Genomic DNA, 26,535 nt, shown 5'->3' with positions numbered 1-26,535 from the left:
TTTGAACCCTACAGGAGCAGCTTGGTTTCTCCCAGGATCTTGGATGCCAGCAAAGTGCTCTGCTCAACTTTCTTCCCTGCCATCTGCCATCCTGGCATTTCTTGGCTCAGAACAGCAGCTCAGATTTCACCTTAATCAAATTACAGAGCACTGAGGTGGGAGCTGTGGTCTCCAGGCGCTGTGACTGGCACTGAAGTGGGACACCACGGTGGGCACAAGGCAGCACATTCCTGCCAGTGAGCTCCCTGGTGCCAGTGCATGGAGCATGGGTCCCTCCTGGACAGGACCTGAAGAAGACAGAGCAGCTGAGAGCTGGGTCCCTCTGCTTTGCCAGAAATGTTGAGCAAACACTGCTGGCTGCCCAGCTGTGAGGAGCTGACTCCAAACCTCCTTACTCCAGGCATCCTATCAAGGCTGATATGTGTCTGCCTGGCTGGAGAGGCATCATCAGCCAGTGGCAGAGGCAGGGCAGATATGTGCCAATGGATGTGAGGCTGGAAAATGTGTCAGGCTGAACACTACAAGCATCTTTTTGTGTCAGGGCAGATTAATTGTGGGGGAAGGAGCTTGGCTTCTTTTAGAGTTGGGGGAGGGACTTTTCTTCAGTGAGCTGTTCAGACATGTTATAGTTCACATTGTCTGATGGCCAGAATTGGACTGAGATGAAATTCTGGTCTTTCATTTAGGATAAAGTCACTTTCCCACGTAGTCACAGCTACTCTCCAGCTCTAGCAGCTGCTAAGACCCACACCTTATTCAGTTTTTATTTATTCTGAAGCTACCCAGATGTCTGTAAGTACCCTGGGCTGCAGAAAAATACCCAGGGTCTGAGGGCTTGGACAAAGAGCTGAGGACCATCATGTGAACACTGAGAAAGAGGAGAGGAACCCCCACTTCTTCCCCTCTTTAGGAGCCCACAGAGCCTGGCCCTTGCCTGAAGTCTGCTATTCTGCACAGCAGGCTGGGAGCAGGTTGGTGAGAGGTGAGAGTGAAGTGAGAGGCGGGAAGTGAAAGGTGAAGTGGCTGCACAGTGCAGGTGTGTGAGACATGCCAGCAGTGGGGAACAGGAGGGTGAGCACAAGGCCGTGAGTGATAAGGAGCCAGGCTGGAGAGAAGAATTAGTTAAGGGTAACACCAAGGAAGTAAGTCAGGGAAGTAGGAAAGTTTGGAGCAGGGCTGAGGAGCAGGAAGGTCACTGAGGAGCACTTTGGCCATGACACTCAGCAATGGCATTTATGTGCTGCTACAGCTTTTAGTCAAACAGAAGAAAGAAGACCAGAGGCCTTAAGATATAGTCCTAGCTCCAGCCACACACCATCCCTTGGGCCAGGCCTAAGCTTCATGGAGGTTTTGGCTGGAACTATGGTTAAGGAGCATTGCAGGAGATTTGATGTGTAGATGTATGGTGTTGTCACCATGATATTTTCTGAAAAATCCTCTTTGCCCAGGATTTTCTCCTGGGAAGCTGAGAAGCCTCAGAGAGGAATGAAAACAATAATTATCTGATTGCTTTGGAATGTGGTCTGAAGATCTTTTACCAACAGGTGCATGTTTGATTGGTTCCATGTGAATTGTTTTAACTTAATGACCAATCACAGCCAGCTATGTCAGGCTCTCTGTGTCAGCCACGAGATTTTATTCTTCTTTCTTGTTAAGCCTTCTGATGTATACTTTCTCTTTCTTTAGTATGGTTTTAGAATAGCATTATGTAATATAATATAATAAATATTATATGATATAATATAATATAATAAATATAATATAATATAATATAATATAATATAATATAATATAATATAATATAATATAATATAATATAATATAATATAATATAATATAATATAATATAATATAATATAATATAATATAATATATCAGCCTTCTAAGAACATGGAGTCAGATTCTCATCTCTCACCTCGTCTTGGGACCTCACAAACACCACATGGTGTTATAGTACATCCAGACTAGTGAAGATGCTTACATGTACAGAGATATGTGCAAGGAGAAGTTGTAGATCAGATACCCTCATTGTGCCTTTTGTATATATAGATTATGGGCTGTGTCTCCAGGATTGTTTCATTTCAGGGATGATCTGTCCTTCAATGTTACTGTGGACAATGTTCATTTTTTCCCTTTGCTTGGGGGCTGTTTTGGAAGCCATTTTAGATGCCACATTCTCCATTTAAGCTGCAGAGGGCAAATCTGGGCACTTGCATGAGCGTTTGTGATTGTAACTTGGGAAGGGAAGGAGAGGTGAGGTATTGAATGACTAAATCCTTGAATGATTAAATCCTTGACTGGCACTAGTTGCATGTGAACAGAGATTGTGGTGAAAGCCCAGGTAAGTGTCTCTGGCAGACCTTGATGGAACAGTGTAAAGTGCTACAACTCTTTAGGTATACTTAAAAGAGTGTTTTTAGGTCTCAACTGTGAGGGCAGTCCTCTCCTGTGATAAACAGCAGGAACTGCCATCTTCTTCGACTGTGTTGGCTCAATAACTAAAGAGCTGCTAGTGTGGCAGTAAAGGAGAAAATGTCTGCAGATGTGCTATAAATATGAATTTGTGATCACTTGGCTTCTGTGTTACGGCAATGTTGGAATCTTTGTTCCTCAGCACTGTGTGGGGTTGTGGGCTGTCCACACCAGCAGTTTTGCTGTTGACCACTCAAGGCAGCTTGTGAGAAAGGTAAAAAGAGTGCTGTCACACTGTTTAAGAAGAAGGCACAATTTTCAGTTGTCACAATCCCCACTGAGGGATACCACAGCTGATGGCATAAAATTATATGATATATAAATATCATACCCAGGCTGCCAGCTGTTGTGGCAATGGTGATACTGCCCAATGCAGGGGAGGTCCTGACTCTGCTCCTTCACAGGAAAGATGCTTGCCCTTGCTTAAATGTTTCTTCAAGATAAGAGCAACAAAGGCTTAAAGGTGTGAGCAGCTACTACTTGAGCAAATAAGCTGCTCTGAAGAAAAAAAGCTGCTCAGAAAACTGACAGGAATAGAAAATCTGAAGGAACCCACTGTGGCTGGTACCATAGGTAGGAGTACACTGGGCTATGGGAGCTATTGTTCCCACAAGGACACTGGCCTACAGGGAAACTGAAGGGCACCACCTCTTCAAACTCTTCCTTAGGAGGCCATGGATCCCTGTTTGGAAAGATATGCAGCTTACTGGCTATCTGCTGTAAACTTATGAGAGGAGCTGTGCTTTCCTTCTGCACCCCTCACTTGAAATGTTTCCAAAATTACTGACTTGAAATATGAGGCCATAATCTGTTTATAGGTGGAATCTGGGCACAAGAGAGAGGCAAGGTGCACAGCATGTTAGCAAGGATTACAACCCAAAAATACCAGTCACACAATCTATCCAGTCTCATCTGAGAGAAGGGAGACAGGCAGGGGAGGCAGATGTTTGACAACAGGTTTTTTCTGAAGCAGTGAGGTGGTGCTTAGGAAGAGGTGCTTTTCAAGAAGAAGGCTCCTAATATTTTATTTTCAGAACCGGCCATGTCCCTTTGCCAGGGAATGCAGATGCTACTTAGCTAGAGAGATGAGTGACTCGGGCAAAAATCATCACTTGTTTTCCTGTTTAAACAAAGATCCTTTCTCATAATGATAACCAAAGCAGGAGTCAGCATCTCTTGGCAAACAAAGTGACATTAAAAGCATTTGCTGGAAATGCTTTCCACTTTGTTCTTGAAAAATATCCAGAGGATATTGACAGAGTAGAATAGGACTCTGCAGCAGGGGTCCAGCTACTGTAATTTGAAGTTTGGGAGGGGAAGACCAGAAGGGTGGTGAAGAACCTTTAGTGAGATGCAGGAGTTTCTTCCTCTGGGAAGCTTCGTATATTAAACCCACTAATCACTGGATGCCATCTGGCAAAATCCAAAGACAGAAAATAAGCTCTTTCAAAATATGTTTAGAAGCTATAGGGATACGTCATCTCTGTTGGGGGGATGATTCACCAGCATGGGATAAGAAAACCGCTGGGGAAATCATCCCTAGCATACAGATGAAGCCAGGAATAGAGCCCAGCAATGTTGCTTTGAACACATCGCTGCTCTGCTCCCATGGGATGAAGGCAGCAGCAAGGACTGACAGAGGATTTGCTGTTCCTCAGAGAGAGCAGGCTGTGCAAAGAAGCACAAATGGTTTGCATCCTGCCTGGCTTTGGGCTCTGCAGCTCCTTCCCAGTCAGCCCATGGGGAGCTTTGGAGGCTGTACCTGGCAGCAGGGTATCCTGCTGAGTATGGGGGGCTCCTGTGGTCCTCCACAGGATGGGAATCGCGGTTCCCCTGTGCCTGCGGCTGCACAGCTTGCACTGTGGAAAGTGGGCATGGCAATCCTTCAGGCTGTCCTCCAAGGCTGGAGGTGCAGACAGTGCACGCTGCTGGACAGGACTCCAAGGCCCAAGGTTCTATCAGAAAGAAGCAAACACTTTTCAGGAGCTAGTCTGAGATGAGCTGAACTCCCACCAGAGCTAAGGCTTGTCTGTCAGCTCACTGACCTCCCCCAAAGCAGAGAAAGAGTTCCTTGTCACAAAAAGAAGTGCAGTAGAATACTGCACCCAAACCCTGTTGAAACAGGAGATGAAAAGAAGAAAAGAATAAACCAGTAATAAACCCCAGTACTTTACATATCCTTGGAAAACTGTCAACTCTGGTTGTAATTAGAGCAACTGAAAAAACTATTTAAGAGTCAAGGCAACTACTTTGCTCACTGTCTAAGGGTCATCCCAACTTCCTTGGATCCATTGAGACTTACAACACTTATAAAATCAGAAAAGATTCCTTGGCCTGTGGATATCTCACAGAGCATCAGTGCAATGAAGGAAAGTCTTGCCTCCTGCCACAGCGGCTTGCATCCAGATGGGATTCTGTGCTGATCAATTGTGTATTGACACCCTGAGTACTCCTGTGGCTTAAAAACTCTGACCAGCCTCACCTGGACACTCCACTCAGGCACCCTCCACCACTGGGCAGGGCTTTTGGGCTCTAACCCAGACTCTCAGTCCTGGCTTGGGGCTGTGCCTCTCGTTTGAGAAGACACTGTGGGTATCTTCAGCTTTTGGCTCATCTTCACTTGTGGAGTAGTTGTGTTTTTGTTGTCTCCTGATTTTAGGTGAGTGACCTCAGCCTCAAGGAAAAAGGGTGGGAAAGGCAGAGTATTTTGCTGACTTCCTCAGCAGCTGGTGACCACCTCTCCCCACCCTCCCTCAAAAAAAAGTTATCTATGCATTATTGCTTCTGTTATGGAAATTAAGGAATTCAGAGAAAGTGATCACTAAAAGGAAATGACAGACAGATTTCCAATTTTTCCCATGTGGAAAAGAAATGTCAGGCTTCCTTCTTTATTCACTTGTTTCTAATGTTTCTAGTGCCAATAGCTTGAACAAGTCTGCCTTGCAAATCAGGAGCTAGCATCTGACCTCTCAAAGAAAGAAGCTGAAATGAAGCATATATGTGAGTATTAAAATGTGTGGGAAATCTGCATTGCCTAATCTGCATTTGCTCCTGAGAATGAGAAGCAGGCACATTTTTGTAGTGCCACCAACCTGTGTAATTCACTGCTGTGTGAGAGCTTTGGGGTTGGAAGCTCAGCAGAATTCACGAGGTGAAGGGGTGTTAAAATAGATGGGGAGTGTGTACATATTTCCATTAGACAGGTGAAAAGTGCAGAAGGGGTGCAAACCTTCATGATTGAGGGTGTCTGCTGGTGGGTTGTCAATTGGCAGGATGGCACATTGTCTTCTGCAGCTTCTTGTGCACATCCTAGAGGGAGTCAGGCCCCTGAACTGCATGACCTTCCCACATGATCCAGTCTAGCACTTGTTTGTCTTGTTTCCTGGTGCTGTGAAACACCAGAAGCTAATGGTGGGGTTGCATTGAGAATGTAGTGAGTCGGCAGCAGTTTAGTAGGAGGTGAAATTATTTGTGCTGTGATCTGTTGACAGATGTGTGAATTGTACACAAACACAATGCATGAAGTCGTGCAGCAAAGAAACAAGTGATGTGTGCTTCTAAACAAGTTCTTCTTTGCTGTGGAGTTCTCACTCCTGCTGCTTATTTCCCACCTCCAGACTGAACAATAATATTTGGCAATCTGCAAAGTGCTGTGAAACCTGTCTCCAGGATCTGGTGCAAGTTGCAAACCTGCTCTTTGCTGGCTCCTCAGGGCTGCTGTGGGTGCTGGGTGGTGCTGCAGAAGGGAATGGGGGGCCTGTGAAGCTAAACAGTGCTCACAGCTCTGTGGGGAAGGCTCTGTACCAGACTAAGGATGGTAAACAGAAGTGAGAACTCAAGCAACAAGTACGCACTATTCAGCCACTGCCAGGGCCAGGACAAAGAACTGAGTACTTGAGCCCCTTGCATGTGTTCCAGCCATTTGTCAAGGCTGCTGGACTTGTATGTCTGTGTTAGAGACTAGAGGAGTGTAAATGAAGAGAGCAGAGGGATTATCTCTGTGGACACAAAGAAACACGTCTTTCCTCTCTAGATTAGAGAAATGGTAGAGGAAAATATGGTTAGGGGCTTTCTAGAATTTTCCTTTAAACAGCAGCAAGTCCTAGGGAGGAATATTACAGCTACTTTTCTACTCTTGTCTTCTGTTGCAGCGGCAAGCTGTCCCCATCTTGTCTCTATTTGTATTGTGCTCACACTTTGCAGCCATGTCTGAAATGGGATACAAAGAAGAATAGTAGAACTTGCCCTGAAAGTGTCACCCCTAATTAATATCCTCCCAGGCAGCTCCCTGATCAGTATGCAGATGTGGTTTCAGTGCAGCTCGTTAATGGGCTCCCTCCTCAGAGAACGGTGCTTGGGTGTGACACTGATGGACTGTGGTGCCACAGGGGGCTGGCACAGGGCTGCGTCCCCTGGACACCTCCGAGGCAGCCACCACACCAGGAGAGCAGGTCCTGCCTGGAAAAATCCAATTGTGGCTGGGAGTGGAGTCAAACAACAGGGTTCAACCTGATATGGTGGAGGAAAGAAGCCCAAAGTGTGACAAAAGAGCTGGTTGGCAAACAGTGCGGGCAAAGGAACCTCACAAGCTTGTGTCCTGTATTCTCCACACCTATGTCTACTCATGGCCACCACTTATGTACTAAAGCCATTTCTTCCTTCACAGAACTATTCTGAAGTTGCTCTGCCCAGCTTTAAAAAGCAAATAAATTCTGTACTTTAGTACTTCTGTCATCTGTTTCTTGTCTATTCATGATCAAAAAGTTTATGAGTTTATTGTGACAGAAAGGTTCAGACTCATTCTGCACAGGCAAAATCTAATTCTTATGGAAGCATTCCTTGCAAAACATTTGTTGTCTCTCACCAGCCTCTTCTGTTTGGACATAATTCAACATGTTAGAAACATTAAGAGGGAGAAAAAGCCAGAAGAAATCCTCCAAGGCGTACCATGGTACTAGTAGGGATGACAAAGTGAAAAAAGTACTACTTTATCAAAGAGGTCAGACCAAATGCTGGGTTTCAACATGCTGAGCTATCGAGTGTGTGAATTCTGAAGTCTCTTAGAATCAGTGGTTCAATACGGACTTGAAGAAATCTACCCATTTGGTCGTCCCTTCAGCTCCGTGGAGCTGTTTGTGTGACACCCAGCAGGCTCCAGCCTTGTCCCTTGCAGCAGCCAAACACGGCATGACCTCTGCTGTGCAGTATTATATCCTCCATGATTACTATGTGAGAATTACTACTGTGAGCGTGCAAGCACCCCTGCCTTCACTATGTACCCTTAAACCCCTCTTTTCTCTGCCACACAGAGGCAGAAAGAGTCCATAAAGCAGAAGGTTTCCCCTCTGTTTCGCAGCCAGTGCCTAGGGCTGGCATCTTTGGCCCAGAGGAATCCTTGGTCCCAGCTGTCCCTCAGCTCCCACAGATGAGTTTTGCACTTTGTGGGATGCAATTTTTCTGTGATGCTGTATCCCTGTGCATGAGGTGATGATGGTTCACCACAGAAGCTGATTGACAAAATATTATCAAGGGAACACAAAGCAGGGAATGAGCCAGTGTGTAGTAGGGAGGCCGTAGACTTCTGTCTGATAAAGTCCTGGCTGTTTTTCCCCTGTACCATTTCTACATAGTCAAGAGCTGGATGTATTTTTCCCCCATGTTAGTCAAACCTTTAAGTAGCAAATGAGAGGAGTTTCTGGAAGCTGAAAGTCTTCTAGGTAGAAATAATCCATCATTACAAGCCTAAGGCTTAGAGGTTTTTTAGCAGATCTTTTGAAAATGGTCAATAAAAGGTCTGAGACCAGAAAAGTTAGGAATTTAAAAGAAGCTGTACTAAGAAGTGAGCTTTACAAAGCATAAATTCCCCTTAAAGCTGAGGTAAATCAAGGCTAAGCAACATGGAGTTAAGTAGGTGAGCCTTCTGTACCTCTGGGCTTATTCAGGATTTCTTAGCAATTAAAGTTGCTTCTTAATTAAGGGTACCTGCAAAAGATGTTTGGTTTGCTTGTATATGGATTTCTTTTGACTCCTGAATGACACAGAGCAGAACTTTAATGGTTTTTTCCTTCTCTTTGAGTTTTACTACAAAAATATCAAGACTGTTGAGTCTGAGCTTTCCTAAACTTGCTGAAGGATTTACTTTTGAACTAATTAAAAGATCCCTTTCTACACTGAAGTCTTAGCAAAGCTTTCCTACCCCCCTTGCCAAGCCAGGCATTAGAGTAAGGTAAGTTTCTGAAATGCTTGGATGTTTAACTCTGCTATAGCCAATGAGATAAGTTTGTGTTCAGGTCCTGAACAACTGGCTTAACTCTAATATCCCAAGCTGCCTGCCATCCTTGATTCTCAGTGAAGCATTGAGCACAGCCAAAGTAGCAGCTCTGTATCATCCTAATCCTATTCTTGTCAATATGCCCTGGACTGAATGAATGCAGAGCAATGAAGAGACCAGCCCTCTCTGGCATCTCTGAAAAATATAACATGAAAATATATGTTTGGTCTAAGTGCCCAGAATTCTTTTTTCTCTGAGGAGTGGATAGTCACCACAGCAAGCTGGGTTCCTTATAGCCATGAGGATCCTGGTCTTGCTGAACCTGGAGAGCACAGGATCAGATATCTGTGTGTGTCCCTTCATATCCTCTCACTATGTCCTTGAACTGTGTCAGCTCTGGAACATTTTCTCACGTCTCTTGTATAGATCATTGGAAGAATTTGAAATGCTAACCTGCCCTCTTGTCCCCTCAACACATTGTCCCAAGACAATTTGGTGGAAGAGACATTTCGGTTGCCCTCGGATATTTCATAACTTTAAATATTTTATAACAAATTAAATGTTAATTGTGTGCTGTCCAGGGGAGAAAATCATTGTAGTATTCAATTAACATTTAATATATTAGCCATCAAATATTTAAATAGCCTCTATCCAATGGATGTATTCCTTCTGCATTATCTACTTAGCTTCCCACAGAACTTTTCACCAGGATGCAAGAGCAGAATAACTTTAAAAGGATAGGGGGAAAAAAATTATGTATTCTTATTTTTGAAGTTTTCCAGCATAACGTAGAAGCTGTGGATACTGGTGTGGGGGAGAATCAGCGAGCTGGTAGTCCCTGCAGTATTGCTTTGCTGTTCTGCAAGCTCCCCCTGACCACAAGTCATGACCTCTTTGAGAAGATGCCAGGAGATCTCTTAACTGTACAGTTGCCTCCTAAAGTAATTTCCAGGCTCCTTCCTTGTGCTGTGCTTCAAAATCAGCTTCTGTTCTCAGGGCCCTACCTCTCATGGCTCCTGCTTACGTTTCCAGTTTGGGTTGCTTTTACATTTTCTCCCCTTGATCTGTCCTCAGTGATCACTTCTGTCAACTCCTTCCTTCACTGACAGGTTTGTCTTCTTTCCTGTCACCCTCATGTGCTTTCAGTACCTGCTATAAGGTCTGTTCATCAAGCTGCTCTTTTATTCTAAAAGTAGCAGACCTCCTCCCCATCCTCAAAAAGAAATACAAAAGTTCACTTGCTGCAATAACAAAACATATGTTTCTGTGGGGAAGAGACGATAAAATCATTCCTTGTAAAGCTTATGTGTGACAGATGTTGCCGGGTGACTCCGGGCGGGGTGAGGCTGGTTCCATGGAGCAGTGTGTTAGCAAGGTGTGCTGCCTGACTTCACAGGGGTAACACACAAAATAGAGACTGTGGGACAGGCACTGGCTGGAGAGCTCTCTCTAGTGCCACACCGATTTGGTAAATGGCTTTGGGTGGCTGGTTTTAATGGTTGAATGTGGGATGTTGTTCAGGGACTTCAGAGTAGGAGTCAGGTAGAAGATTTGCCCAGTGTCTTTTGGTTTGAGAGGTGTTTCATCTCTGTGGATGGATAGCCATGTTTGCAAAAGCTGGCCTTGGTACTCTCAGTACCATGGTCCCCTTGTAAAGTTTTGCTGCTGATTGTAGGGAGCTGGGTGACATTAGGAGAACTCTTGTAGAACCTTTCAAATGGAAAATCCTGTCTGGACCTTGGCTACAAGCCCATCATGTGGTCCCCTCCAAGATCAAAGATATATTTCCCACATTCTTTGGATAAATCTATTTCTTATCTGGTTTTTAGTCTCTCACTCTGTTTCAAGGTGTGATGCTTGCATATGTTTCCTGGCTGGCTTGGCAGAGCTGAACGTGGTAGATTGTGTCTTGATGCAGAGCCCTCAGCAAAATGGACTAAGGAGATGGATGTTGGTGTATTTATTCCAGGTCTTGTTTCAGTTTTGGGGTCCACAGATCAAAAGCTGAAAATGGTGGTTTCAGCTACAAGAAAGATTCTGGGCTGGTAATATTCTCATCTGCAGAAAAGGCATTGACATTTTTATCTATTTAGCTTATCAAAGTGAAGGATCTTGATTGTGGAATAAAGCCAACAGGGAAAGAATTTGTCTGATCTAAGACAGCCCTTTAGCGCTCAAACATGTGAAGGGAACTGAGAACAGGAGATGGAAGCTAGACAAACTGGGAATGGAAATAAAGCACAGCAGAGTAATGAGCTGTTTGGAAGAGATCTGTCAGAAGCAGGGAATTTCATCAGCACTCCAGTCTTCAGTCCAATCCTGTCAGCCTTCTACATGGGCTGCATGGTGTGAAGTTGTGAGTCTGATACAAGAACTACAGGTGGAGATTATGACCTGTGCTCTGCAGGAGGACAAAGTAGCCCTGGTTGCTTCTATAATCTGTATTTGGATTAAAAAAAATTATGATAGCTGACACGATATGGGAACAAAAGGGCACAGAGATTTCTGAGGCCATGGACCTTGGTGTGTTGTGATACTACAGTACTCTGAATATTTGCCATGAGAATTTGCCAGCTTTCTTGCTGGTCAGGTGTGCCCAGTTGCAATAGCCAAATGGTGCCTAATTTAGACCAGATCCAGGTGTCCTTAGCCCTTCAGTCATCCAGCACCAGGGACCTGTGCCCAGATGGTGGCAGCCATGCTATGGGGCAGAATTTTTTCTGTGTTTATATTTGCCCTGTCATGGCTGTGAATTTGAGCCCCCTGAGTTTACACTGCTGTGCCTGCCCTTCCCTTCCAGGGACAAACAAGGGTGCTCAAGAGGCAGGAGAGAACAGTCTGGGCTCTGGTCTCATTCCAGGAGCCCACAGTGTAAAACACTCTTGTGTAAACACAGCTAATCTGAGGTTAACTCCCTTTGCCTCTCCTTCTCTTACCTCTAGAATAAATTGCCCACATATCTTCCTGATGGCCTCTTTAAAGCAGAACAGATCAATTATATGGAAATATATATGTAGTGCTCTGAAATAACAAGCCCTTGGAAACACCACACCGAGTCTGTGATGCTGTTTGCAGAACATGGACCTAATTGGTGTGAAACCTCTATTTACAAACAGTTTATCTACTTGCCTGAAGGTTTCTGGGAGGGATATCTGAAAGGAGGGGCTTGCCTTTTTTGCAAAAAGTGCTGTTTCTGTGAGGAATTGAATAGCAATGGCTATTCTGGCTTTCATACAATCAGGGATGTTTCTGCTCTGGACTCAAGTCACAATTCTTTCACTCATCTGGGCAGTACTGTATGTGTTATTCTATTTTCTTGAGATTTAGTACTTTGGCATCTGTATGTATGAAGAAGGCTTAAGGTGGCTTTTAGAAGCTCAAGGACTTCTTAAAGGCTTGAATAAATATAACTTTGATGTTTCATGTCTCTCTTGCTCCTCTGATGGGACATGCTTGCACTGTCTCTATCTCATCCCTTGTAGGGTGAAACAGGAGGATGGAAGATCATGGTTTATGCTCAGTACTCTTTCCCACTGAGTGGGAATGGAGGGAGCAAGATTTGAGATTTAGTTGATAAGCAGAGGACTGAGGAGGCTGAAGCATTATTGGGACACTTCCTTGTTTGGAGAAGATGCGTGTAGGGAGGGGAACTTCAAGCAGTGCTGCGTTGCCAGCTATATCTCATCACTAAAGCTGCAGAAAACATTTGACACTGTTTTAGGGCAAGACTAAGTGGCCCAAGGAGCAGCCATGAAAACTGCTGTAACAAGCAAAATTGTCTATTAGTTCTCTAAGTCTGTGTGTTGGAAACAATGCTGGCCATTTCCTGGTGACAGATAAGATCATTGATACTTTCAGGAGCCCTTGCCAGAATTTGACCTTATTGAGAGAAAGTGCAGTTGGTCCCTGGCTTTCCCTTCATTAATCCCTTATTCCTCGGACTGTGGAAAGCAGGTTGGGAGAGACTCCAGCCTGTTCTCAGTAGGGAAATTTTCAGTTTCCTTTAGTGCACTTTCTTGCCTTGTGGTTAAAAAGCTAGGAATTATTTTTTTTTTAATGTCATCACCTTGAAAGGAGAGTTTTGTTGAATAATTTCATCTGCTTTTTTGAGATTTGGGGAATGAGAAGGGTAGACCAAAAATCTATGGGAATTGGTGTGAGAAAAATGATGTTCAGTCCTCCAAGTTGTGCTACAGCTATAATTAGATTAAATAGCACATTCGTGTCTCTTGTATGGGTGTTAGCAAGACAGGTAAAACCACAACCAGGGTGCAGGGCAGGCCAGTAAAGCTGCCATCGCCATTGCTGGCAGCTTTGGGGCTGTGTCTGCTTCCCCAGTCTCATCTCTGATTCTCTCAGACTGCTCTTTATTTGCTTTTTCTGTATTTGTTTTCAGGCTGTCTGTCTGCTTGATCACCCCTTTGCTGTCTCTTGGTTTGGTGTTGGTGGTTCCAACCTTTTATTCCAATGCCTCCAGTGCTGAGGAAGTGATCTGGGGTACTTCCAGAGGCATTCCAGCACTCCCTTTGCTAGAGTGATGTTCATGAGAGACAGACACTGGTTTGGTTTGGCTGCAATGGCCTGCAATGCTTTTTTGTTTTGATCCTGTCCTGCTTCCTAAATGCATCCTTTCAGCCTATACCACCTATTTTCCTCCAAATTTCCACAATGTTAGCACAACCTTTCCATCCAGTGATGTTGGGGAAACACACTCATCTTTTTCACCAGGACTGTAGAAGGGACCTGCCTGGTTTTATCCCTCAGTCTGGTTTCACAGCTGTACCCATGTTCTGAGCCTAACCATATGCTCTGAGCTGTGAGGACACTTTGTCCCATCTTGGCTTTGTCTTTTAGACTGCAAGGTCCACAGAAGAGCTGTGCCTTTCCACTGTGTGCTGCATCTGGCAAACTGAAGGCACCTGGCACACTGTCAGTACTTAACAGAAATTAAATAGTAGTAATACAAAGATACCTAGAGAGATTAGAGATTTGGTATGAAAACAAGTGAAGAGTCAACTTGGCAAAAATGAAAGTTAATGCACCTGGCAGTGATGGGAATGTGGGAAAATGGAGCCCTTTATGAATATTTAAAGTGTGTAAACACCAAGTGGAGAAGGAATTAGTTAATGTGTGTTGGGCAGAGTTAGCGGTGATGGGAAGAAATACAAATGAGGAAACCCTTATGGTGATCTCACTGAGCTATTAAACAGTTTCCAAAAGGAAAGGGTAGGAGTTACTTTGCCTGGGATGTAGTAAAAATGCTATAGCACACTGTCTGAAATTCTGGGAACACTCAAGTCAGTGAGGAAATTTGTTCTGACACAACCAAAGCCAAGATTCCCTCCCCAGATAAACATGAAAGTGAATTGGCAAAAAAATTGACTGGTGATTGAGTGTTTGCTGTTTTCAGAACTGTTTTGATAGTTTCCCACCAATGCAATATATGATGGTGGCTTATGAGAACAGATAAACATAAAATACCAAGTATGGCATTGTATATAAATAAGACCGGTGTTTTACAGTTCAAGGCATTGTTATTCTACATGATCACAGCATGCAAACATCTGCAGAGTATGGAAGTAATATATGAAGGTATTTAGTATGAGCACCATGTAGATTCTTGGGGAGTTGATAGGCAACAGTGGTTTTCAATCTCTTTTAGTTTGCAAATCCCTACCAAATATCCCGAGATTGAGGACCCCTGAATGGTGAATTAACATAACAGTGTCTCTTCTTTATTTTTTATGAAAACTGTAAATATATCTTGTGGGCCTCTAAGGGACGAAATCAGAATGTGAAAATTCTGGCAGGAAGATATCTGGGTTGTATTCAGCTGTGATAGATGTTTGTAAGGCAATTTTACTTAGATATATTGTGATGCAATTACTATTTTGTGGGTTTTCAAGTGCAACTCTTCCAGTGTTGGAAAGCCTTGCTTTGTATAAAGAGCTCAATGCATATTGAGAACAACCTGAATTTGCCTGCATTTTTTTACAGAATCTAGACTGAGTGTCAGGCTAGACCTTACCTTCAACAGCAGAGTTGGAGCAAAGCAGCAGCCAGTCTTGGCTGAAGGTCAGTGATCTCAGCCACTCATCACCAGAAGATGTCCCTGTGTTGGCACAGCTACCCTTGGCAAACCTGGTAGCTGGGGAGGGATTATTCATGTGTCTGTGTCAGGACATCAGAGATGATAATTGCAGCAATAAATGCTGCAATTGTTGGTCTTGATAACTCTTTACTCCCTGGCTGCAGCCCATGTTAAGATGTGTGGGTTGAACAATCCAGCTGAACATAGTTTTGTTATTTTGTGGGTGGCTTTTGGGGTTTTTTCGGTTTGGTTTTTTGGTTTTTTGGTTGTTGTTTTTGTTTTCCCTCTGCCTGCTAAATAAGTCTTTGACATGTTGTGATCTTGAGTGAGTTCTCCATCCCCATGTGAAAGTGGAAACAGCAGGTAGGAAGTAGCAATTGAAAACTCCTGGCCTGGAGAGATCAGAGTATGGTCTGCAGCTTTTGAGGGACATCATGACAGATGGCAACAGAAATGGAAATTTTGTCCTGAAGGCAGTTTTGACATTTCAAAATTTTATGTTGTCAAACTGGGATGAAAGCCCCAGTTGGGTTACTGGCTTAATTTGTGCAACACACATTCAGTATTTTTTGTTTAATTGTAGCATAAATATTTTAAAGATATCTGAAATACTATTTGAAATATGTATTTACAATGAAAAGTATTTTGATAACACAAAGTGACTCTTTATGCAGCCAGTATATTCATGCAGACACTGCACAGCTCAGTTCTGTCAGACCCCCTTTTCTGATAGAAGACTGTGCTGATTTTAAGATTTCTGCTGAGGAATATAAAGCTCCTGCTCCCTTGAGAAAAGGTATAATAAACATGTTACAAAAGGAAAGGATTTAGCATTCCAATAGCATACTTACCAGCTCAAAATTAGGTTATTTTAAGTTTTTCTTTAATATGACACCTATTCTTACTTTTTAATGTCATTCTACTGTCTCAAAATGTGACACCCTCTAATTTAAGGGACAAAGTCCTAAGAAATGCTAAAGGCTGCATGTTGAAATGTAAAAACAATTACACTGGAAATGAGGCAGCTTTTTACAGTGGCAGTGCATTGGCCATTGAATTTTACTGATGGGAGATCCCATCTTCCTCTGGGATTATTCTCTTGAGTTTAGATGTCTTTCCAACAGATATTTTCTAGCGAATGCTTGTGTCTTCAACTTGATTGCATGTGGTGGTAGAGGAAGGTAATGTCCCCTCACCACTGGTACTGTCTGAAATTCAGACGTCTGTGTGAGGAAGGCAGCCCATGCTAACATTTAATGGCCCAGTGTCCCACTGTGACAGCACAATGCTGATGAGCAGATTAAAGCTGCTCCAAGGCATCGTTGTGGTGACATGGAGTAAAAGTGAAGTTGCCAGCAGAGCTTTTATGGTAAAAAATGTCCTAGTGCTGTGGAATTAATCTTAATATTGAAGTTGTGATAGGGCTGTTTCCTGTGCAGATCACAAAATAAAGTATGGAATGGCAAGGGTTTTCCTGGACTGGCTGCCCAAATTTTTGTACTGGAGGCCTGCATGGAAGTCTTCTCTTGCAGTGGGAATGATCACAGCTTGGCTAGTTGAACTCTTTGATTTGTTAGTCATTACAGCTCAAGATCACACAAGTATTTGAATTTTGCCAAGGCAACAGGATATATTTTCCTTCTCCTGGATAAGGTCAGATAGCTACTTGGCCTTTTCTCCTTGGAGTGACCTCCAAGATTAAACTGCATTACGTATTTCCACTGTTATATCTTTTCAACAATTCAAAATTACGTTACTCTCACAAATTAACTGAGTGCCTGCCCCTGTCCTTGCCCCTGGCTCCTGATGGATTTTATCATTTAATGAAGCCCAATTCATTTTTTTCCCAAGTTTTATCATTTATTATTAATTTTAAACCTCCTTTTTTGGGTTCAGAGAGATTGTGAGGTTGCACAGTAAGGCCATGCTGTATTTATAAACCCGCTAAAAATTTACAAACAGAACATAGTGTGCATATCACTACATTAAGGAATCAGGAAACACTACTAAATAATTAGATTGTGTATTATGAAGACACAATATTAACTTTTTAGCTGGGAACGGAAAGAAAGCTCCCTTTTTGCTAGTTATTACTGTTATTTGCATTGTAGTTGAGCCCAAAACATCGGTTGGGCTCAGGGCCCCATTAGGTGAGATGTTGGGTAAATTTTGCAGAGAGAGAGAGAGAAGACTGCTGATGTGCTTTGCTCTGTGGAAGTGCTGATGAATTACAATCATGGAGACTAATTAAAGCATCTGGATGGATAGATAAAATGGACATAAACCAGATTTAATTGATGGAGAGCAGAGGAGGGTTTGACAGTTAATTAATGTTTTTAATCAGTTGTGGATTTACAGGAGGAGAGGGAACGGAGGAGGCTGATGGGGTTCTAGCCCTTGCTGATAGCAATACCTGGTGTATGGGAGTGCCTGGTGTCACATGGAAAGAGGGTGCTCAGACACCCAGCTTTTCCTCTCCACTCTCATCATGGATGCACTTGACCTCAAGGCTTTTTATGTACATTTTTTTCCCACCTCTTAATTTGCTGATCCCTTATAGTTCTAAAAAGTGTCCAGTTACCTTTAGGAAATTCCCGTGCCTAGATCATTGCAGTGCACATCAGATATAGAAATGGAGCAAGCCCCTATGGGTTTGCAGACCACGGTTTGAAAACCACTCATCTGAAAAATGGGAAGTATTAGACGTACTCTGGATATAGCTCTTAATGTTGTTCTGCCATTTGTGTGCTGTAAGTCCCGAAGATTTGTCCCTAGACTGAGGTCTGTTAAGGTGAAGGATATAGTGAGGAAGAATATACATTGGTCTCCTGGCTTTCAGTGAAAATGTTATTAATACTTTCCACCCCTGTGAATGGGGAGATCTGTATTTTAATGGGTTTTTCACAAATTACAATCTTCCCAGTCTCCAGTAGGAGGAATGGGGAAACCATTGCAGCAGGTATTAATGCACAAGGGTTTAGTCTTATCCTTTCAGAACATAAACTGAAATGTGTCTTCTATATACTAACATACTGCTGCCAGTCCCAAGCTGGGTTTTTGGAGATATGCATGCACACTTGGGAGCTTTTTCCATTGTGTGCCATATTCAGAAGAATGCTAATTTCCAGTGGAAAAAGGCCTGTATTGATTCCAAAGGATACATATGATCAATATCAATTGCAATGTGGCAATGACATGCATGACTCCCGGTGCTGGCTGGTACTGACACGGCCCAAAAGGGTTTCCTGAGGTTCTGCAGTACTGCTGTGCTATGGGGAACAGCAGAGGGACAAAAATGGGAAATTACCTGCCCCAAATCACTCTTACATACAGACTGCAAGGAAGGACAAGATCCAAACCACTGGAATGCACCATGCATCGTAGAAAGTCCTGGCTATTCAAACCTGCTATGGCCTGATCCTTCAGGGCTCCTCTGCGGTGTGCAGAAGAGCATTGCAGAGATGCTTGGCTGGGTACTAACCAAGTTCTCCCTGGACTGCAGAATAGTGCATGCCATTGATACAGGCTTTATTGTTCTGGGGCCCTGTTGTGACAACTGCACAATGCTGTGCCAAGCTGAAGCGCCACATCAGCTGGAGATAACTTGGGGAAACCCAAAATGCCCTTGCAGAGGATAAGGGTAAGAGACACCATTAGAAGTCTAGAGCCTTTCCTATGACAATCAGCCTCTGTCACTAAGGGAGGGCTGTGTGTGGGTGGCACTTCACCCTGCAATTGTGCTTTCAATTTCTGCAGCTTTGTGTAAAGACTGACTCTTGTGCCTGGTCTCACTGCAGCAGGTGCTCTGATGGTGTGTTTGGGGCTGAACCAATGACTCCAGCAGCTTGCTCTGCAATTGGGCAGTGCTCAGAGGTGATATAAATGATGCTCTATGCTACCTGGCAGCAACTTAGTGTAACTTACAGGAATGTACAGTCAGGGAATAAATGATGCAGGAGCAAAGGCAGCTCAGTGAAAGGTGTAAGACAAAGTGAGAGTAGGAGGTTCTTTATCTTAATTCTACTTGGTGGTTGCTTTTCTATCTACCCAGTTCTATTGGCCTGTAAATTACAACTACTTATCAACCAGAGGTAAAATGCAATATCATTTCAGTCACTTTGAGTTTGACCCAAAATGTTTATATCCATGAAAAAAAAATGAATGATTGCCACTTATTTATTTTTACAAAAAATGATAGGCCATTGTGCAGGAGAAATCAGCCTCAGCTGACATTCACAGCTGTTCTTTTATGTGGGAGGCAAGCAAAGTGAAAATAGTATGCCACTCATGTTTCTGTTGGACAGTATTTTGGAATATACAGTTAATCTGCTCAAGGGGGAAAAAACAGGGGGAGAATGCACTGCTTAGCAATAAAATACATCAATACACCCAACATCACCACATCAATATACAGTGATTAAATTTATAGCTGTAGCTTCACAGTTGTTCTGCCTGAAAACCCCCAGGGTGGCCTCAAAGTCCTCTGCTTCTAATGCAAGCTGGTGATGCCATGGTGCTTCTGTCATTCAACACCCTCCCCAGCTTGCTTCATGTAAAAACACATTTCTCACACATCCAAGTTAAACACAGGAGCATCAGAATTCTTCCAGGAAAGGCTCAGTTAGGGGGGATCTCCCATCCTTCAGTGATCATCGAAGCAAAAAATGATTAAATTGGTTATGATGGGTATCCTTAAAACTGGAGAGAGGCAGGAAGCAGCTATTCTCTGCCTGTTGAGGCTTCTTCATTTCATCTATTGGGGCCTTAATAACAGCTCCAGAACTACAGCAAGCATCAACAAGCATCAACACTTTCAACCAAGGCTCCTGCTTTTTTACATATTTTATTTGCTGCCTGCACTGGCCAAGGTACATGGTAACTACATTCAGGCCAACTGTTAAAATCACTAAAAGGAAGAAATGTGCCTGATGTTATGGGAACTAATTTTAAAAAGGGTGATGGGTGGTGGATCAACAAGTGGACTAAGTCTTTTCCAGGGCTACCAAAGTCTGTCTGTGGAAGTGTCATATGCCTCTGTGCTCTAATTTTTTTTCTTCTAGGACAATTTTTTCTTCCCCTTGGCTGTAGATGGATCCTGGGTCTGACAGCTGTGTATCCTAGACAGCTGGAGATTCACATCAGCCTCTTGAATTTAGATTCCATAATCAGTGAAGTCATTGTTGCCTCTGGTATCTAGCTGGGCACTCAAAATCAGGTTACTATGAAAAAAAAAAAAAAAAAGACTAGCCTGAGATTTCACAAAGAGAAATGTGTCAATGTGGCAGTTCAAAAGCATTTGGGCTTTATCTGAAATTGTAAGGAAAAGTCAGGAGGTGAGTAAATTACCTGCACAAGCTCTGACTGGGATAAATTCACCCTGAGAAGGGAGAGCCCCAGGACTCCATCCTGTATATCACTCATTAAGCCTATGCCTAGAGCAACATTTAGAGGGAATATGCTAGTTGCCTTTCCCATGTCATGGATCTCTTTGTGGTCTCTGATTCTGGGCTGCTTCAAGTGTTCTAGAAATGTCAAAACAGAAGATTGTCCAGGGGTTCTTTAGTTAAAAAAAAGTAAAAAGAAGCTTTCAAAATAATGTACTGAAAAAGGAGCTCTGTGCCTGTCACATGTGAAAAAAACCAATTGCTATATCTTCTAATCAAAGATGAGTTTGCCGTAAATGAATTACAGCTGATTCCATCTATATTGACTTTTATAAAGCACCTACCAATGTAGAATCCAAGCAAGGAAAGATCTGATTTATAGATATATATTCATGCATTGTTTAAAAAATTAAATACAAGCCAAAATAGATGTTCTGCGAGGCAGAGGCAAATTTTCTGCTTGAAAACAGCAATAAGCTTCTTATTGTTTACTAAATATTTGTACTGGATTTTCAGCATACAGAGATATCATAAGCAAGAGATACAAGCAAAAAACAAACACTAAAGTGAAAGCATACATCAGAAAGCTAAGCAAATCATCACATTACAGGATTTTCCAAAGCACAAATGATTTTCATGTAAAAAGAAAGTCCTATGCTGTATGAGATAAAGATATGTTTAGCATAAACGTGCATCACTGACACTGATAGCAGAAATGGATGTTAGAATGAGCTGACTAAATTTTTCTGCCTATTTTCATACTCGTGGAATTCTTCCAGTAACTTGTTAGCTTATGGTTCTATAATTTTACCTAAAGAAGTTTTTGGGTGGTGACTTTCAATCTTGATGATGCTGAGCCAAGGTATGAGCTGGCACTCTCCCAGCTGGTTTAAGAGGAGGAGGAAGCTGAAGTCACCCTTCCCTCCGTGCCCTATGCAGGCTTGTAGCTGTGCCCTCCTCAGTGCTCTCCTTAGTGCTGATTGCTTGTCTTGCTTCATAGTCATGGCCCAGGCTGTGCTTTATTGAGTCTGCAGATCACCAAGCTTTGGGAAAATGGACTGGAAAATCATGTGTGTTCATCAGAGTACTGGGCACACAAACATATATATATATATATATATATATATATATATATATATATATATAATATAATATGTGTGTGTGTACTAGCTGTACCCAGCACACATGACTTTAATACCTTCAGCTGTCCTTTCTGCACCCTTGTTGGAGATGACTGGAGCGCTGGCAGAATGAGACATGTGCCTGTGCTCCAGTGGTTGCAGCTCTCATCTGATGTATTAGCACAAACCCACCCTTCATTGGCACTTTATGCTAATACAACAGCCCTAGCTGGAGCATTCAAGGTGCAGACACATGTTTTTTCTGCTTTCCCTGCTGCTGGGGAAGTAACTTCTGGCAGAGGAATAGGGTAGACAGCTGGGGAGAGGTAACATCTTAAATCACATCAGCTAGTCTCTTTGGAGCTCGTCTGTCAAATACATTTGCACACTCAGAATGGGTGCAAATTGACTCTGTTTTGCCTGGGACCATCAGTCACATTAAGGACAGCCTGGGAGAAGGACATGAAGCTTCATCATGGAGTATGTCTGCTTCCATGTTGTATGTGTGTTATTCCTTGCCACCTTTCCTGTCCTTGGCAGGGACTGAGGTCCCTAGGTTTGGTGACTTGCTGCACCCCTGCTCACCAGGGAGTGAAGGCTGGGGTGTGGAGTCAAGCCCTGGCCCACAGCAGTCCCTGCTGCCCAGCAGTTAGCATTTCCCCACCACGGTTTCAGAATATGTGAGCTGGCATTCCCACTGCAATGCCTGGCCATGATCCAGGAGATGGCAAACACAGAGCCTGGAACATGCTCCTTGAGGATGAGTTTCAGCCTGGTGGCTGAGCAAAGGGGCTGCAGTGGGAGCTGCCCTGGAGGGTGGGCACCACTGTCCCACCATCTCTCCTTCCAAAAGTATGCCTTGTGGGAACAAGGAGTCCAGGGTTTGGATGGATGTGGCTGGCAAGATCACTTCTCTTGTCTTCAGTTCTCTCAAGGTTTTCCGGATGGCATCTTGCACCAACTTGCGCTGTAGCTTCCTAGATAAATTCATGCTCAATCCTATCTCGCAATTTCCATATCATGTTTATTCAGAATAAGTTGTTTTTGCTTCTCTCAGCCCTGCGGGGTTAACCTGTCTTATGAAATTCAAATGTCCTCCTCTTGCTTTCTGCCTTGTAACACTTCTTTCTTTTCCTCCCACCTCTCTGCTGGCTTCATGGACTGTGCTAAGCTTGCAGGAGATTCCAGAGGGCTGAGAGAGAGATGCCTGCCCTAGACAGCTCCCAAGCCAAACCCAGCCCCTTCAATATGGGCTGCATTCTGCTGGATTGTGCAGTACTTCTGAGCACCAACATTACACAAAGCTGAGCACCCATTACTGAGGAACCTTTTTACTGATTCCACTCTGAGGAATAATACATCAGTGGGCCAAAGATCCAACACAGAAAGCATTAAGAAGATAGGAATTTATCCATCAACTCAGCAGTTTTCAGAGTTATACTAGAGGAGGTTTCCTATTTAAGAGAGTATTTTACCTCTCTGTTAATGCCTAATGTGTTGAATTGTTATACAGGGTTTTGCTATCACAAAATAAGATGATAATGACAATTTCTGTCTGTGTAGCCAATGATTCTTTGTACTACTTATAGATTCTTTCATTCAAGGATCTTACAGCTCTTTATGCCTTAGCTCTTTAAAGGACCCTATTTGCTTAGATTTCCAAATCGCACTAACGGAGTGCTTAACTCATGGTAGATATTATAAAATAGCAAATATTTGAAAAATTCCAGCCAAAGTCTATTAGCAAATAAGTTAAAAATGCATTATTCCCCCTCATAACAGCATGGGGGGGGGCTAATAATGCATGGAGAATCAGGGTTCCAGAATGTGTTTTTTCTTATTTAGAAAGGGAAAGATGCTGGATTTGGGTTATTTCCATGTTACTTCATAATGCACTGCGTGTTGGAGGAGCATGATGTGTCCTGCAATGGAAGCAAGGTGACAGGAGTGCTCTCTCAAGCTATCATGCATCACAGCAGAGGTAGGCCAGCCAGAGTGTGACCCAGTGGGAAGAACAGTGGCCTTGAACCCCAGATGTACAGCACTTGACACAATTACTGTGTTTGCTCCAGGCTTGGCTTCAAAGGATATGTTTTGTTTTTTCCTTTTCTGTTAAACAACATCTTTTACCCTCTCCCTTCTTCTTGCTGGTAACATCAGGGCTTTCAGTTTTACTAAAGCTGAAGGCAGGGAAAATAGTCTTCTTCACACTAGTAGACATGTCATCTCCAGCCCAGCTCCTTTAGCAGGCTCTGGGTGATTTGAGCACTGTTTTAAATGCAAGTGTTTTAAAAAGCGGTACAAATAGTGAGCTAGGTGAGTGTCTTAGCATAAACATTTAAGTTCCTTGTCACTTTTCCACTGTGTGAAAGGCCTTGGCACAAGGCAAACTCGACTGAACGTAGCTGCAATTAGTTTTAGTCCATGGTGTGGCTACAAAGAATCAGAGTATTCCAAATGTTAGCGAGGAGCTTCGCTGCTTTATTTGCAGTCGTGCACAGCGCACGAATCCTCATTTACACAAGCAGCATGATGAAGGCAATCCTGCCCTGTGCAGCATAGGCTGTGACCTTGCCAGATGCTGGGCTCATGCAGCTGCTCTAGCAGGTATTTAGCAGGCTACAAGTTTAAGTTTGACAATTGCACCTTGTGCCCTGCTGTCTGAGTGCTCCTGCACACTGCACTCGCCTGTCTCCACGGACATACCTCATCCTCCCTGATTGCGAGATTCAAGTTTTTACCTGGAAAAGACCAAAGGTTAATGTGATAACAAAGCAGAATGGTTGTTATTTGGAGTAGATAACAAATAGTTCTGTGCCCTCTGGTGAATTGCTTTAAAAATCTTCAATGAAGGGGAAATAGTGAAATGGTCTTCTGTTGGAATGCAGTTTGAGTTTGAGTGGTTCATCTGAATCAAAATTTTTACATTTCCTATGGTTTTCTATATCCTGGATTCTCAAACAAGCATGAGACAGGCAATCATTCTGTCTGCCTGCTTGTCAACCTGTCAGTCCTGATCTTCTCTGGTATCAGCTGGCTGCTTTCAGCCACATTTCCTAACAGGATAGTGATTTCAAAAAAAACAACAAACCAAGATTCCTGTAAGTACCAAGGAGATTAGCGGCTGGGCTAGGGAAACAGACTTAAATGAGTGCCCTCACTGGGAGGAAAGACCGTGGTGAGAGCTGGAGTGTAACTTGCCCAGTGTGGCCTGTCAGCTGGCTGATGAGCACGTGCACAGCCGAGAGCAAACACAGCGTGAGCTGCCTCTTGTCCTGCCTTTGGTCAGGTACCCACGGGGATGCTGCAGGGGTGTGCGTGCAGGGAGCGGGGGCTGCTGCCATGTAGGACCAAGAGATATTGCAGAGACTCGATGGACTTAGATACCAGAACATTTTGATCACAGATACACGCATTTTTATGAGTTACACAACTTCTCTGTTCAGCGGGAGAGATGATGAGATGGGTCAGAGGACAGAATTTGGAGGGGACAGTGTAGCAGCTCCAGCTGTGCTCTGCATATTCCTGGTGGTGAGTGGTGAGGTTCCTTGGGCTCTGTCCATGGGTGTCTCTGGGTACTGTCAGATGTAAGTTTTGGTAGAGATTAACCAATGCTTGATTAGTCCATACAAATTCTCTAAATGTATCCTGTCTATTGCTGCTCTCTGGTGCCACCAATCTGCTCATCTGGACAAGCAGATCTTGCTTAAGTTCCTCTTCTCAAATGGATGTTATTCCCTTATCCCACCAGGTTAACTCATGTTCATATGCTAACATCACTGTCAGCTAGGCCTAACTTATGCAAGCTGCTACAAGGAAACACAGGGAGAGAGCACAAGTAAGGTATGTCCCAAGGAGGAGAGCTGGAGGAGAACCTCATGACTTTGGGTTGTGTGGGACTCTGTTTTGAAAAGATGAGAAATGAGAATTGCTTTTGCTGTTGCCTGCAAACAACTTGTTAACTCCAATGTTCTTGAGGAGCAATATGCACTCAAACCACTGCTATGTGCCTGCAACCTTAAATTCACCTTAGCAAAGTTTCTCTGTGTGCATTGGTTATTTATTACTGCCAGAGCACTGTGGGTTCCCAGGAGATTTCAGTAGCATGGGGATATGATTACACTCAATAATAAAAATAATGTGCTGTAATAAATCTGTCATTTAGGGCAGAAAATATTGACTGTTAATAAAATTACCTGTAGTATGGACTAAATTATTTTAGCACTATTAAAAATTCCAATAGCCAGTTTCATAGAGATGCAATTCCTTTTACTGTGGGTGGAGGAGCTGATAGGTAAATGGAAGCAGTGGAAAAAGAAGGGTAACTGCAAGGCAGGGCCTGAAAGTGTCACAAGGGAATCACAAGAAATGGCAGTGACTGTATAGCATAAGATCATATTCGTGGTGGGGAGAATAATCACATTTTTTGAGGGTAACAGCCAAAACTGGGCAACATGCCAAGCATGGAGCATCCTTGGATCAGGAATGTTCTTCTAGTGTGATTGGGGAAAGAGCTGGGGGAGCCTCTGGAGGGTTTGGTGTCAAGGGTTATCCTTTTAGGCCATCTCAGTCTCCTCTGATTTTCTTTACTGACTCAACAGAGAACAGTGGAATGGAGAATTTAAAGTCTTGGTTGCTCTAACAGGTTGTTTAAAACCAAGCCTTGTGGGGAGAGGCCACACAGAAAAGTAAAGCAAATGAGAGAACCAGAGGCACAGTTTGGGGCCAGGTGGGAAAAGGATTTGGTGAGGAAGGTGGCCAAGAGCAGGGAGCATGAAGGTTTTTGTGCTTGGACTCAATGATTTTAAAAGTCTTTTCCAAAGCCTAAATGATTCTGGGTTTTTTTACTTGTAGATTAACACTTGTAGGGCTGCATGCTGCTTTCTGTTTCTGAGTGGTGGTGCGGCCAGAGAAAGGGGAAGGGATGTGAGAGTGCACTTGCCACCCCTGCTGAGAACACTGGGCTGGCTGACAGGAGAGGAGATGCTGGAGAGCCGTCTGTGAGGAGAACTGAGGGGGAGCAGGGGGTCACTGGGGATTTCTCAGCAGGGAAGACTGGATCATGTTGTCCACGGGGACTGAACTAAGCAGCCGTCAGGCACAAAGCAGTGTAATTGCTGTTGAAAAAGAATCCAAAAGTGAGCAGGAAGTATGGTCTGACTGTGTCTCTAGGTTTGATTAGGACTAAGAAAGAGG

Source organism: Ammospiza nelsoni, chromosome 2, assembly GCF_027579445.1.
Source record: "Ammospiza nelsoni isolate bAmmNel1 chromosome 2, bAmmNel1.pri, whole genome shotgun sequence".
Classification (NCBI taxonomy): Eukaryota; Metazoa; Chordata; class Aves; order Passeriformes; family Passerellidae; genus Ammospiza; species Ammospiza nelsoni.
Note: the sequence above shows the minus strand (reverse complement) of the source record.